Consider the following 15,209-nt stretch of genomic DNA (forward strand, 5'->3'; position numbering starts at 1 on the left):
ACATAGAAAATATATGGTGGTGTGTGTGCTATGTACCACACGACGACATTGTGCCAAAGTGTCAATATCGTGTATGCTTTCATCAATTCATAATGCATTACAAACGGCAAAAATTAAGCACGTAATGTGGATCGATTGCTGAATTGCCTTCAATTCGTCGCGCGTATCACGAACAAAGGGCGGAATAAAATGCACATTCGAACATATATTTTTGTGGAACTCAAAATACTTGACCAGAAAACGAAGCCAAGTGAAATGAAGTGGCTGTGTGTTGGGGCCAACAGAAGGAAATTGAAGCAAAGACGCTCGTATGTTTTCTGTTCATTCAAGAGAAAAAGCTCGTTACAATATCAATTCGAATATCATGAAACTGATTCAAGCCAATTCATTCATTTTCCATCGTTTCTTAATTTCACATGTACTCATTCAACCATTTCCGAGACATCGTTCAGCTCCTTTATTTCATGCGCTTGTTTGTATTTTCGTTTCCATTTCCATTGAACAAAACATACAGTGAAATATGTAGAAATAAAATCTATTCAATGTGCATTTCAGAAAATGAATTTCGAACACACACACACACATACTCAAAAGATGTGCGCGCGTCATGGTTTGTTGACTGACCAAATTGCACAACGCAATCTTCAAAATGCAATTTTTATTTCGATGGATTTTAAAGAGATCGTTGAAGTCCGATTGAGCCAAATTCGTTCACTTGCAAATGTAGTGCAGTTTTTGATTGTACAACGTACATAACGATCTTTTTAAAAGAATTTTCAAGCACTGAGAAAACAACTCAATATTTCTGTCATCGAACATTGAATGAAGCTATTAGTTCCTTTGAACAAGGTAAATTGTGTACTTTGCATTCATGCATGGCTCTGTTTGACCTACTCTTTTTAAAGTGCAACTTTTTTTCTTCTTTGCAAAATGTTTGCGCTCACATAGACGCAGAGTCTATTACGTTGAAAATTGTACGATGTTTTGTTAGTTGTTCAACGGATGAAAGCAAAAATTATTGTAAAAAAATGAAATCGATGACACCTGATCTAATTCAAAGCAAAAAATTGTAAGGTCTTTGCATTTTATCGCATCAGAAATGAAAGTTAAAATTGAGCATAAGTATATAAAATTAGCAGTGCCAGTATAACAGCCGTTTTTGTTGGTACCGATGGCATTTGTACTTGCTTTGCCGAGATAAAACTTGCACAACAATGACAAGAACTGGAAAAGTTCAAAATCATATCCATATGCAAGGTATACAGCAAAATCACTATTTATCTTGTGTTTAGTTTTTATAAATCGAGTCGTATGTAAATCGCTTGCAGCTCAATTCAGACTGTGTAAAAATGGATTTACATGACCAAATTCTGTACGATCAAAATAAAAAAAGAGAGCTTTTTTTCCCACTGTATAAATTTCCGTGTCTGTATAAATGAAAAAAATAGTAGCTAATAAAAAAGTCCACTGAATGGTGCCGTGAATTCACTCGTAGCAAATCGACAAGTAATAAAGTGATCGCCACTTAAGCGCGTATATAAAAGTGTTTTTTTCCACAAATAATAAATGAGTTTAATGAGTTGGTCATTCATAGAATATTTAAAGTTTTTTTTTCCGTTGGTTCCAATTTAACTAGACTGTAAAAAAAATTAAATCGATTTTTCCATCATAACATCTTCTCTCTCCCTATTTATGACACACCTGACCTGTGGGTCTGCACAGATGCCAAAACAATAAATGCAAAATTAATATTTTTCCATCACATCCGAATAGGTCTGTCGAGATCTGTGTGATATTTTCTGTTTAATTTGATGGCATATTTGTTTTGAACGCTAAATGGTTTTTGTCAGTGTCTGCAAAAATGTTTGAACATTTTTTGTTTTGTTTTAGTGCGACAAACACAGCAGTTATTGCATTTTGCATTTGAAATATGCGTTATCCGCATCGCACTCAAATGAATAATTAATTATGGTGCAAAAAATGTATAATAATGTAGCGTGCGCATACACACACACACACACGGTCATTTCAAACTGTTTTGAAATTGATACAAATGCATACAGAGTAAGAGACGAGCATGACCCAAACACCACACTATAATCATTAATACATCGATTTAGAAATGTATAAATAATGAATGTCCATGCAAAATGTGTGCATCGCTCATCGTTCAGATCGTTTTTTGTTTACATTTGTATGTATTTATGCGGATGAGTGCAAACGATTCAAGTCCATTATATTTATTAAATGATAATTACTTGGGAAATGTTGACCACGCCACTACCAGCACGCAGAAAATGCAAATAAATGATGTTTAAGGGGAGAGAGAAAAAGCAACAAACAACCGACGACTGCAAAAACCGGCAAAAACAACACGAAATTTGCGCGCCACATTTGAAATGAATAATGATCGAAACAACAGAGGAAGAGCGAAGAAGGGAGAAAAAGAGAGAAATCATTGAAGCGCGACAGTCGAAACTATGTAAATAGCCTAATGCAACATATTTAATTACAAAATGGTTGCAGAAAATACAAAATATATTACATTTTAAGCTCCACTGGGTTGCTGCAAAACACGTTTCACTGGCGCCCTCACCGTATTGCATAGTAAAACAGCTCATTAGTACGTATTTGAAATGTGAAGATTTTTTCTCGCACGAACTAGATGGCGCTAATAACTAAGTGTCTTTGCAGCAATTGTGTGTGAAGCTCGGTTTACATTTCCAATAAAGTACAATGAAAATTGTTATTTTTGTTGTTGTTAAAATTTTGAATAAAAGAAGCAATAAAAAATTGAAAGATTTACATATTTATAAATGGCAGAAACAGGGTTTATGATCTCAAATTGACTTCCAAGCATTGAAAAAAATAAAAATTTAACAGAAAATTTTCCAGTTTCTGTCTTTACTCCTTTGAATGGACTTCAAATGACAAGTTTTGATTTAAAACTGATTACACAGAAAAGAGCGTACATTTGCATAATTATTACTTACAATTATTGAACACACATTTTGGAGTAGTTGTCGTTCGAAACTATGAGTCAACATGTCTGATAAATGAAAGTCAACATGTCTACCTATTTCAGCACAAATATTGGTTGTTTATTGTAGTGAATCCATCTTAAGATAGACTGATACTGACAAGGATACATCACTATGGGTTGCAGGAGTTGAGCCAAACGACATATGCCACGGTGTAGGCCAAGGCCAGACTACCTACGCCACATATCCCGTTTTGGCCCATGGGAGTAATTTTTTTTCGCTACAGCCTTTGGTAGTTTTAATACTAGAAGGCATTTGGATGAATTTTAAAAACAACTTGCCGATTATTTCTTTCAACTGAAAGTTCGTATTGGGGGGTTTTTTGGCACGAGAAAGCCGAATCTGGCCTTTATTTTGCGATACAATCATGATAAAATACACTTTCCCTACAAAAATTTACTCCTTTTGACAAAAATCCACCATTGTGTACTAATAATGTCACATCTATTCAAAGTTTTTAGGTTTTTTGTGGCTAGAAACATTTTTAGAGTAATAATAATGCAATTACATCTTGAATTTACAGCCATTTGAATATTCATCATAGCTTGAATATCGAGAATTTCATAGAAATTAAGAGTAAATGAACGAATGATCAAAACATATTCACAAAACGATTTATATTCAAAGGAAAAGCAACTTTTCAAACTGTTCTAACTACTCAATTCGATTCATTTTCATCGAATAAGCAATTGCAATGCCCCTTGAAAATAGTCTGACTCGATTTTCATATAGCCATAGTGACTGATTTGCATGTATGTTTTTAACTCGCAATATCTCGAATGCACACTTTTTAAGTTCATTTTTATTGTTTGTGTATGTATATTGGAGGGTTTTTGGAACGATAAACTTGAATCTGACATTTATTTTGTGATAGAATGAATTTCGGACACGATCGGATTGGTCGAACTAACATTGGTGTACAGGGAGGGCAAGACACATGAAAAACTAGGACAACTTGGTGGACTAAAAAAGAGTCCGTTTTGTAATTTGATATCATTTGATGAAACAAAATTCCATTTTTTAACGAACATTTCCAAAAAATGACTGGAAATTGATTTTTTGGTATGGGAGGTATGATTATTTGTTTTTGGAATTGCGTACAGATTATTTTTTGTCGAAAAAGTAATATGGGTAAAGTTTTAGCAAAATCGGAAGTGAAACAAATAAATTTTTCATATTTTCAGACATTTTTTGGAAATGTTCGATCGAATGATATCAAATTACAAATCTAAGATGATATTCAAAATCAGCGGTCAAAATTAGCCTAAGAGCAGTCAAAAAATAAAACAATAAGAACAAATGACACCAATTAAACCTAATTAAATAACGCATATTTTGATCCGAAAAATCTCGTGGACCTGTCGGACTACACCAACAGGGGCGTCGCCAGGGGGTGGCAGGGGGAGGCGCTTGCCCTCCTCCCCAAGCGCGATGTCCTCGTTTTTGGAAGAAGAAAATTCTTCCGATTTGCTTGGGATTTTCACGGAAAAAGTGAGGACTCTTTTTTAGCTCACCAAGTTCTGAAATGAGGAGAAATTCTTTCGATTTGCTAGAGATTTTCACCGAAAAAAGTGATCATCAAAAAAATGTATTGTATAAAATTACTCGAATAATATATGTATATGGAATTACATTTTGGAAGTTCTGGAAACCAGGCCAAATCCTGAAAGTCCACCAATCAGCCAAATTCCACCGGATTTTGATTTTAGGCCAAAAAGTAGTTGGCTGTATGGTGTTCACTTCGTGAACACAACTTTGCTTATTTTTGCCGATTTCCCATCAGAAATGCGAGAAAAATCGATCGGGACTTTTTTTGTGATTTTGACTGCCTTTCTGCTGTTTTTCGTGTTTCAGTACTATTTGCTTCTAGTAACACCAATCGAAATATACTGGTGAGAAACTATACTAATAACTATACTAATAAGATACATGCATCTTATTAGTCTTCTGACTAGTAACATTCTAATAATTATACTTATTACTATACTTATTAGTGCAAAAAAGTAATAAGTAATAATATAGTTTGATCTTATTAGAATGATAAGATAATAAGATGAATAATAAGATACCGAAAATGCCCAACTGTATACTGAGCTATAAAAGGGTATTTCACCTCAATTTTCATTAAAAAAATGACATCGTTTAATAAATAACGGATGTTTTTTTAACGGCAATTTAATTGGTTTGTTACATTTAAATAGGCCTCATAATGAAATTTTAATTTTGCAATAAAAGTAACCGCGGATTGCATTATTTGCACAAAAACACTCAATTTTTTTAATAATAAATGCATTCGGATGCAAATGAATGTGGAAAAAATCAACAAAACTATATAAATGATCAATAATATAAAATATAATATCGTGATATCGAATAAATTTTCAATGTCGATAAATTTCCGGTTGAACAAATGGAAAAATTGATAAAACTGTTTAACGGAAACAATTGTGCTGCGTCAGCCTTGAAACTTGTGTAATGTGCATCGTTTAAAAAACTTTAATAATTATATTTTATAACAAATTTCCAGCGCCAACGGCGCTTTTTCCATTGAATTCAAATTGTTTCAAAAATCATTGAAAATGCGAAAAGTTTAATTGGATAAAAGGATTTTCTGTTGCTATTCATTTCAAAATGCATCCCTTCTCCGAACGTACATGTTTTACATAAAAAGTAAACTCAATGTCAGTTTTTTTTGTCAATTTTTGTGTAGAAAAGTTGAAAGCACTTGATGTGCACTAACGAAGAAGAAGACAAAACTGAGAAATTTCCAAGAAAAGTAAAATGTCATGCAAGTAATACATATTTTGAAACTTTAATTAATAATGCGCTTCTTTGACTGTTGAATAAATAGGAACATTTCTGTAGCATTTTATTTAAACGATGAGAGAGAAAAAGGCGGAAAAAACGAAGAAAATGCGAACATCAATTGCCATTTTTATTAAATAAATGTGAATCAAGCACAACCAATTCATTTATTTTACACCTGATTCTCAATATGCGATAGCATCATTCACCATCGTCTACCGAGAATAATCAATTCATGTTGTAGAATGTGCCACAGAATCGCAACATCGTTACATTTATCAACCGCACTACATCTTCGTTTCACACCGTGCGTCACACAATTCATTTCATAAATCCCAAAGTGCTCTTGTTGTGGTTAGTTCAAGATATACGTTTCGTGTTCTATGTTCATTGCAATTGAACAATTGAATCGTGAGATTTGTAATGCTCAAGGAAATTGTTTTTTTCGCAGTTCCTTGAGAGAAAGGGACAGAGAGAAAAACGCTCTTAATAATCTTTACAACTAAAATGTTCATCTGATAAACGTCAATTTAAAGTAATAATTTGGTTTTTACAATCGACATCGAGCAGTGCTGAAAATCGAGGTGAAACATAAGCGAATTTATCACTATTCATTTGTCACATAAAAAAATATATAGCAAATGCAAGCAAAGCGCATGCAAAATTTATGCGAGTTTCGAAGGTTCGATCTGTATTGTTTTCCATTTGTGTTTACCCACATTTTGCTGAATTTTACGACATTTTACGCGAGATTTATATGGGTGTTTTGCAGCAAGCTGCGTGTGCTTGAGTTTAATTTGATTTTTTAATGGGTTTTAGTTTCAGCGTAAAAGTGAAGCATGGTGTGCAACCTGCTTGTACAATGGTGTACAACATGGTCGATACAGAGACGAACGAGTAGGTAAATGGTTGAGAGCGCATCATAAATGGTTTCACAGTAAAATATTTTACTATTTTCGCTTTGTCTTGACATTGTTTTCATTTATTTTCATACCGGTTTTTATTTTTTGATTTTTTTTCTCCACTTCATACCAAGCATCCTTATTCGTTTTGCATTTATTATTTGACTTTATTTGACTTTAGTTGAGTTAAGTTAAGTTGACTGGAATATAGATAACGTGCTTGGGATTATAGTTTGGTGAACCTTTTTCATAGTTCTTCTCTCTCTCTCTCTCTCTCTCTCTCTCTCTCTCTCTGTGTGTGTGTACGGGTGGTGTACTTGTAAAATGTGTTTTAAGTTCGTTATGTCTTACAGAATGATATGCTGGTGTTTACTACAGTACTAGTTCACATTACTTTAACTTATTTTCATAAGACTTTCGAATGAAGAAAACGAAGAGAAGCATACACTTCGAATGGTGAATATTTGCAGTCGAGCAAAATGAAACAATATGCATACATTTCTCCGGTAGACAGATACATATAAAGTTACAGTTACATTTTATTTCACTGGAAAAATATGCATTTTTATTTTGTGATAATAAATAAATTGTGCAGTTTGCATTGTCGTATACAATATCGGTGTTCATTTTTTTCTCTCTCTCTTTCTCACAATTTTTAACTCTGGTTGCAGAAATGGTTCTCTGCATATTTTGCGTTAAAGGTAAAAGATAACAGTTTTATTAGCTGGAGCGAGAAAGGGATAGAGAAGTGTGTGAGCGAGACAAACAGAGAATTTCACTTGAGTGTTTCTGCGTTAAGATACACGTAATATATTAAGAGTTAAAATGGCTTTGAGGTAAAAAAGCATCGAGTCAATTTTACTCCCCAACACAAACATGTTGTTTAATTCGTTTTTAGTTTACGGTTTGTCGTTAACACGGAAATAACAATGAGAATACACCAGTCTTAGAATATATATGCAATAATGTCACAACTTTAGAGAGCAAAAGAGTGTTGCGAGCGGGTGATAGAGGAAGAAAAATGTTATGCTCTCTGCTCTATGATCCAAATGTTGGTTTTTCATGCATATTTTGCCCTAACGAAAGCAAGAGAAGAAATGCGATTAGGTTTACCGGTTCAGCATTTGCGAGCGGATTAGTGCCAGTGATTTCCGACACACCACCTGTGCTCTGTCAACCAAAAATGGCAAAAGTTTTCGTTATTCTCCTACGATCTCTCTGTCTCTCTTTCAGTTCATTCGAGATTTCATGTCTTTGCCTCGACATTTTCAGTCATATAAAACATAAAAAAGATCATTCTTTGAGCTATAATCTGTGTGCCACACAGCATTGTCCAACTTTTATTCTGGACGAGAGAAAAAAAGCACGAAATCTAAAACTACTACAGTTTGAATTATATTTGCCATTTTTGCGTGTTCGTTCAACAACAACAAAAACTACGCGACCCAATGAAAATTAGGTGAAATTACATGGGTGCACACTGCACAGTATACATATGCAACGCACACAAACATTTGGAAAATGTATTGAGATAAGATACGATGTCGAATGCTCTTTTCTACCAATGTCAACAACAACTCGGTGCCAAGGTTTTTCCACACTTTCTTTTTCAGACGCGCACAGTGATCTGAAATGTAACGCAAATTTATGGAAAATTCAAAATTTTAATACAAAAATAATAAGTAAAGCACACAATTCATAACTCATAAAATGTGTGCATGTGTGTGTGTATTAAAAACAGAATGCTGAACAAAAAACTGAATGCGAAATACGATTTGAGCGACTCGAAATGAAGGGGAAAAAAGTTTTATAATGCCTCACTTAAACCGAACAAAATGTTCTCGAACTATTTTTTTTTGTATTTGTTCGTTTCGCTTCGCCAACGGGAAAAGTGGAGAGTTTCACTGTGTTCGAGCAATTCAATTGTATTTTATGAGCATTTCGAGTGTATTGCGTTTTCTTTGCTTCTATTCAGTGTGTATGAGAGTCACAATGTGCGTTGAGTTTATATAAAAAAAATCTCGTCGAACATTTCAAAACATTCATTCTGTATAATGGCCACTTATTCATATTTAATTCAGGTAGAATGAAGAAGAAACGCACAACGACGAATGAAGAATGGTAGCAGAAGAGAAAAAAAATACCTATGAACTTTCAGAATGTTCCACATCCATCATTTAACCACAGTCAGATTTATTTTTATAAATGTGGATTATTCTAATACAGCCAATGTTTATTTATCAAAAAAAAAACTTTTTGTATTCCACTTCACTGCGCAGCACTTCTCTGAAGTCAAAGTCGAAGTTTGTAGGCGGCCCATCAGCAGTGCGTACCTGTGTATGAGTGTTTTTCTGGTTCGCATCTACAAACGACGGGGGGAATATACGGATATAGGATGTACTCGACTCTTCGACCATCATTTTGATGGCAATAAAGTACAAACGCTTGGAATACCATAAAATGCGCAATTTGATTGCTGTGATTGTTGTTGTTATTGTACCGAATTAGTTTCACGTTTTTGGTGTCATTTGCCATTTTCGAATCGGCCAAAAATCGCCTCGATTTATATTTGACATTCTTTCTCAACGTTCCGAATTCGAATTTATTCGTTTCGTTTTGCAATGATAAAATAACTTTTTGGCAATGACACCGCTGGGAATTTCATTTCACTCGGCTGATTTCACTCTGACTCTTCTCTCCAATCAAATTGTACGCACGCACATCCCGTTTACTAAACATTCTAGTTGTGCTACATATAGTTTTTCGTGCACAATAAAAATCGGTCATACATTCCATTGGCAATGATAACACAAGAGTGAGAGTGAATGACGCGCGAACAAAATCAACAAACTTAATCTTCGCATAAAAAAGAGATGTGGAATTGTTAGACCAATCATCGATCACTCTGGCATCGGGTTTCTCTCTCTCATTCAATCCAAATTCAAAACCATCAGATGCTCATAAGTATCGTAAACATTCGATTGACATGGAATTGGGACGAATCGACACATGAATGACGGAATGGGCATTTGGAAAACGGAAAAATCTACATAAAATTCCGACGCTTTGGCATTTACATCGCACATATCGATTTTATGATTTGGTTTGCCCCCTCTCCGCACTTTGTCTTTTCGAGCATTTGATTATTATTATCCGTCGATCCGCGCTGCAATTGAAGACAAACTGTGATTGCATCTGCGTAAAAATTTTGAATAGAGCAATTTTGTTGTGCGGGAATTTGTGTGCGTGTGAATATTGTTCGGTATTTGGAGGAGCTTATATTGCCATTTTCATTTGCTATTTGCGTTTCGTTTCGCTTGTGGTTTTGCTCAAACATCTGTGACCGTTCGGTTCGATAAATTCATCAGAATCAATAACCCCACAACATACACATTCATTCGTTTCCATTTTTGGATTGAAACAAAAGCGATGGAACGAATGGCGAAAAACAAATAGCATTGATTAAAAATAAATCGCTAGAGAAAATACGTTATTTAGATGCTAGATAATGAATAACGCTAGTGAATGATAACACATACTAATATAAATACAGTTCAATGAATCGTATAAAGCCGATCACCAGTCACGTTGCGAAGCCGAGAAAGAGAGAGCGCATTCCACTCCATTTCATTTCCACCGACAAGGCGATTCTCAGCTAAATTGATTATGCTGCGAAGGTACCTCGCACGGGTGAAAAAAAATCGTTTCAGCATCAGCAATAGTAATGCAGCAATAAAAACGAATAAAATTCACTATACACCGGTGAACTATATTAAGTTATATTCAAACTTATTGGAATGAAAATATTCGCGTTTTTTGGCAAACAAAAATTGAATTAAAGTGCTGGAAAACAATATCACTATCAATCATTTTCACGCTAAATTAAATAAAAGCGAACAATTAATAAGCGACACAACAACAGTGTGAGTGAAACATTGTTGCACGGCTGTTTGTGCTGATATTTTAGAGGAGTGACATAAATCAGCGAATAAAATGATACAATGTCAATCAGTTGTGTTGAATGTACACCGGTTCAAACACTAATTTATTTCCGATAGTGACCACAAATATGATATATTTTTTAGATGAAACCAAGCGATAAGCGATAGAAAGCACACACCGATCAATAATCAATGTCACATTCTGTTATATATCAACATGAACCTTATGAATGATAGTGTTCAGTGAAACAGTGTTCACGAAATGGTCTTCTGTTCAATTGTGTGTACGCGAATTTGATTAATTTCAAAATCATTCAGCCAATTTCACATCGACTGCAATTCATTTCTTGGAAACAAAAACATGAGAAAAATGTGCTGTTCACCACGGATAAAATGACGGGATATTCAATAAAATCCATTCTTATTGAACGCATACATGAATTGCCAACAAAAGACGTGGATGGACTTTTGTGAAGAAAACAATTCACGGCTGACCATTTGGAGACAAAGAATTAATCAACTTGTGCTGCAAATAACGTCCAGAAGAATTGGAGTCATATCGTGGCGTCGTCAAGATGCTTTTATATATTTGTTTTCGGTATTATTAGTTTTCTCTCTTTTTCCACCAGGAGGTCGGGATATTTTTGTAATATTCATATTTTCGCTCAGTATGTATTGAATCCATGTCAAGAGAAGAATCTACACCTTTTTTTATTAATTTCTGGTTGAGTTGACACAAAAATTATTATGCATTAGCAGGGGAAAGCATCGGTATGAAAGCTTTAAATTGTATTCCATACCGCGGCGAATATCTATGGCTGGAATCCAGCAGTATAAATATAAAATCCATATATATTGTGTTCATATGAAATGGAATTAAAAGTGAAATTCATTTTAATATTTATGTTTATTTTTGGTGACACAAATTCAGCTATAGAATCCATTAAAAATGGCTGTTTTTGTGTATGTATAAATGTGATTGTACAATGTACACGCACTGTGTGCGTTTATTTTCATGCAAATTTGCAATTATGAAAATGATATTTTGATATGAATTCTCTCAGTTGTTGTGCAATTTCGCAAATGTTGCGCCACTAATTGAAATTCGCAATTTTCATTTTCGCTTACACATTTTACGAACAGGAAAAAAAATGGCAATGAAGTGAATATACCGAATTATACGTATACCCATTGAAAATGGATGTTGGCCATTGTTCTTTCTATGATTTGTGACGAAAAACGCTCGGGAAATTAGACAAAACTAGTTGTTTTGGCATGGTTCGTTGTTTATTTTTGCACCGTATGAACGGAAATCGATATATACAGTGTATACTCACACAAAAGTTTTCGTACACAGAATATACGATAACTCAATTGAATTATGTTTCACGCTGACATATTTTCAAAACTTCTCTATACACTGTGCACACTACACACTACACTGATTTATTTATTTGCTCGTTTATTTATTCAGAACATTGCGTTGGTTTTGCATCCGTTGTTCGTGCATAATCTAGAAAAATAGATGCGCAGCTACGCGGCGTTAACCATTCAGTTTGTTCGTTCATCGTTTAAATTTGATTGCAAGTGAACAAAATAAAAAAGAACCATTGAAAAGAATGCCGTAAAGTCAAAAATAGTTTTTGAATTAGATTGACGCTTAAGTGACATTGCTATTGTTATCACACAGCAACTGAACCGACAAAATATCCATGCACCAAATAATAGCATCCAAGCAAATGCACACACACGAATGCATACACGCACAAATTCAGTTAAAATAGTAAACAATCACCGATAACACTTTGCATAAATAAACGATGAAACCCGAAACAACGAACCCCACCCGCACACATACATTCCATCAGTCAGTATAATAAAATCTGCAACGACGACAACGATGTTGACGATCTGCTTTACATACATATTCATCCACATAAGCAGGCACCACAACACAGACTAAAAAACAACAACAAACCAGCAACACCTAAAAAATAAGCTGAATCTGTATGATTTGTAGTAGAACAAAAGGCCATGAAAACAGCAAAAATTTTAAGTGGAACTAGTGTCGTTGGTTTGATGTCAACACAAATCAGCGGGCGAATGCATAATAGAAGAGCATGTTTGCATCTGCACCAACCAGTTCACCATTAAATCCCTAATGCCATGCAAAAGTGATGTACACATCACAACATATATAATTTAATCTTGGACAGATTTTGGCTTTGCGCTAGTAAATATGTGTGCCTTTTGACACGGAACATATCGCTTTAGCGGAGAAAACAAGCAAGAAGAAAGACTGGATTATATAGTTGATGTTCCTCATGATAAGCAGCACAGCGTCAGCATTGTTTCTCCTTATGTTCATGCCATTGTTACTCTCGCCACTAGTCATTTAATAAAAAACGATGACGGATGAATAAAAAATTATATTCACAACCGTTACGAATATGTTACCATGCAAAAAGTGTGTGCACTATTGTAAGAACAAAAATAATAATATTTTATATTAGTATCTTTCACATGTGGTATTTCTTTTCTTATTGGAAAATATCGGCATAAAAAGGTAAATCTCTAGATATTGTGTTTTTAATTCAGATTTATTGTAGCGTGGTCGAATGAAAAGAAACAACGAGTTACCCTCGGTTTTGATTTGGATTCTGTCAACGGTTCTATCCGGCTCCGAGCCGTCTTCCAATCTAAACTTGACATTCGGTCCAGAGATATAATGCATAGTATATATGCTAATGCAAATTTGATCAACTGTAGATTTTCGTAGAATTTTTACATTGCATTCGTCGAAACGAACCCACGCATATTGGTAAAATAAACAAAATGTCGAATGGATGCTTCTTTTTTCAAATGAAATTCGCAAATTTATTTTTTACACAAATAAAATGCGGCTCAAACTGTGATAAGAGAGCAATCGGAATTTCGAAATTCTAAAATTGAACACAAATATCATGATGAAAATGTTAAGAGAATGGGGTTATGATTTGTGAGAGAGAGAGAACGAAAATCGGTGAGCACCATTTTCCAGGCCAATTGAATCGTTGAATCCATTCGATCGAATTTTCCATATTGCAAACGAAATGGTTGCAAAATAAATAAAATCACTGGTCAAATGTAGAGCATACACGACGGCAATTTTACTACCACTGACGACCAGAGCGCACAATAAAAACTTAACAGCATAACGAAAGAAAGCATATTGACACAATTGGTACCGTTTTTCGGCATGTGTGTGTATTTGGTTGAATGTGAGGTAGTAGTGCAAAACATTCGATTTCGAACGAATGCAATTTTGGCTTACGGACTAAGCTAAACCATATTTCAAATGTTTGAAAAGCTTCAACTTAATCCAAACAATACCTTAATACAAATGCTAACGCAAAATGAAATGAAGCGTTATAAATTTATTATTTCAGTAGTGCCTCTCTCTCTCTCTCTGTGAGTCTTTCATCCAACATTTCGGCATGGATTATGTTTGCATTTACAGCACCCTCGATATATCAATCAAAAACACACCAACCCGTGGAGTATTGATGTTCTCTTTCTCTTTTTTGGTTGCATACACTATTCTGTATTTTGACTTTGTTTTCTGGCGATTTATTTTTTTTCCAGCTTTTGTCTGCGTTCATTTAACAAATTTATTTGTTTCGCCATAAATATACGGGTAGGTACCCGTAAATATATTTTAGTTTTTCCACTTGTTTTGTCTCGTTTCAACCATGACGCATTTTCATCGTTCTGACATGTTCCACCGCACTGACCACTTTCATGCAGATACAGATACAAAAAAGAGAGAGGTTTATAAACATGCATTAAAAATAAATATTTTCTATGCCAAACATGTTTACAGGATTCTATTGATGACAATTTTTGTAAATGATTAAATTAATATTCTCATGCTTTAATGTGTAGGTTAAAATGTATAAACGGAAGAGACCGGTCAGTGTTCACTGTCTCATGACGAATGTCATGAGTATTTATTGAGTCGGTTATTTATACTTCGGTGAGTGACAAGAATTGATTTATTATGTTAATTAGATTCATTTCAAGCAGCTAGCTACTCTGTGGGAATCTTAACCACTAAACTCCACATCGACCCTTCAATTCTAAACTAATCTGAATTTTTAGTTATTTTATTATTTTTATCTTTTGTTTTTCTTACCTTAAAATCTGATTCTCAAAGCATGAACTTCCTGTTCGTTGTGAAAAAAAAATTAACAGAATTTCTTCTATGTGACACTTTCAAAAAGAAAAATACATGTCATAAATCTCAGTTCACGTATGAAAGAGATCCATTTTTGCAAAAAAAAAGTAAATTAAAATTTCGCTTAAACTGGTATCAAAGATACGGAAAAAACTCTTACCGAATACTTTCCTTCTCTTTTCTGCCCTCTCTCTATGACCCCCAAGGAATGAAATTAGCAGCGAAAACCGCTGTTAGTGAATTTCGACTGAAAAAAGCCGATATATTGCGAATCGATCAACTTTAACTTGGCTCTTGATTTGAT

Source organism: Contarinia nasturtii, unplaced genomic scaffold (assembly GCF_009176525.2).
Source record: "Contarinia nasturtii isolate CC-2019 unplaced genomic scaffold, AAFC_CNas_1.1 Cnas_scaffold_2806, whole genome shotgun sequence".
Classification (NCBI taxonomy): Eukaryota; Metazoa; Arthropoda; class Insecta; order Diptera; family Cecidomyiidae; genus Contarinia; species Contarinia nasturtii.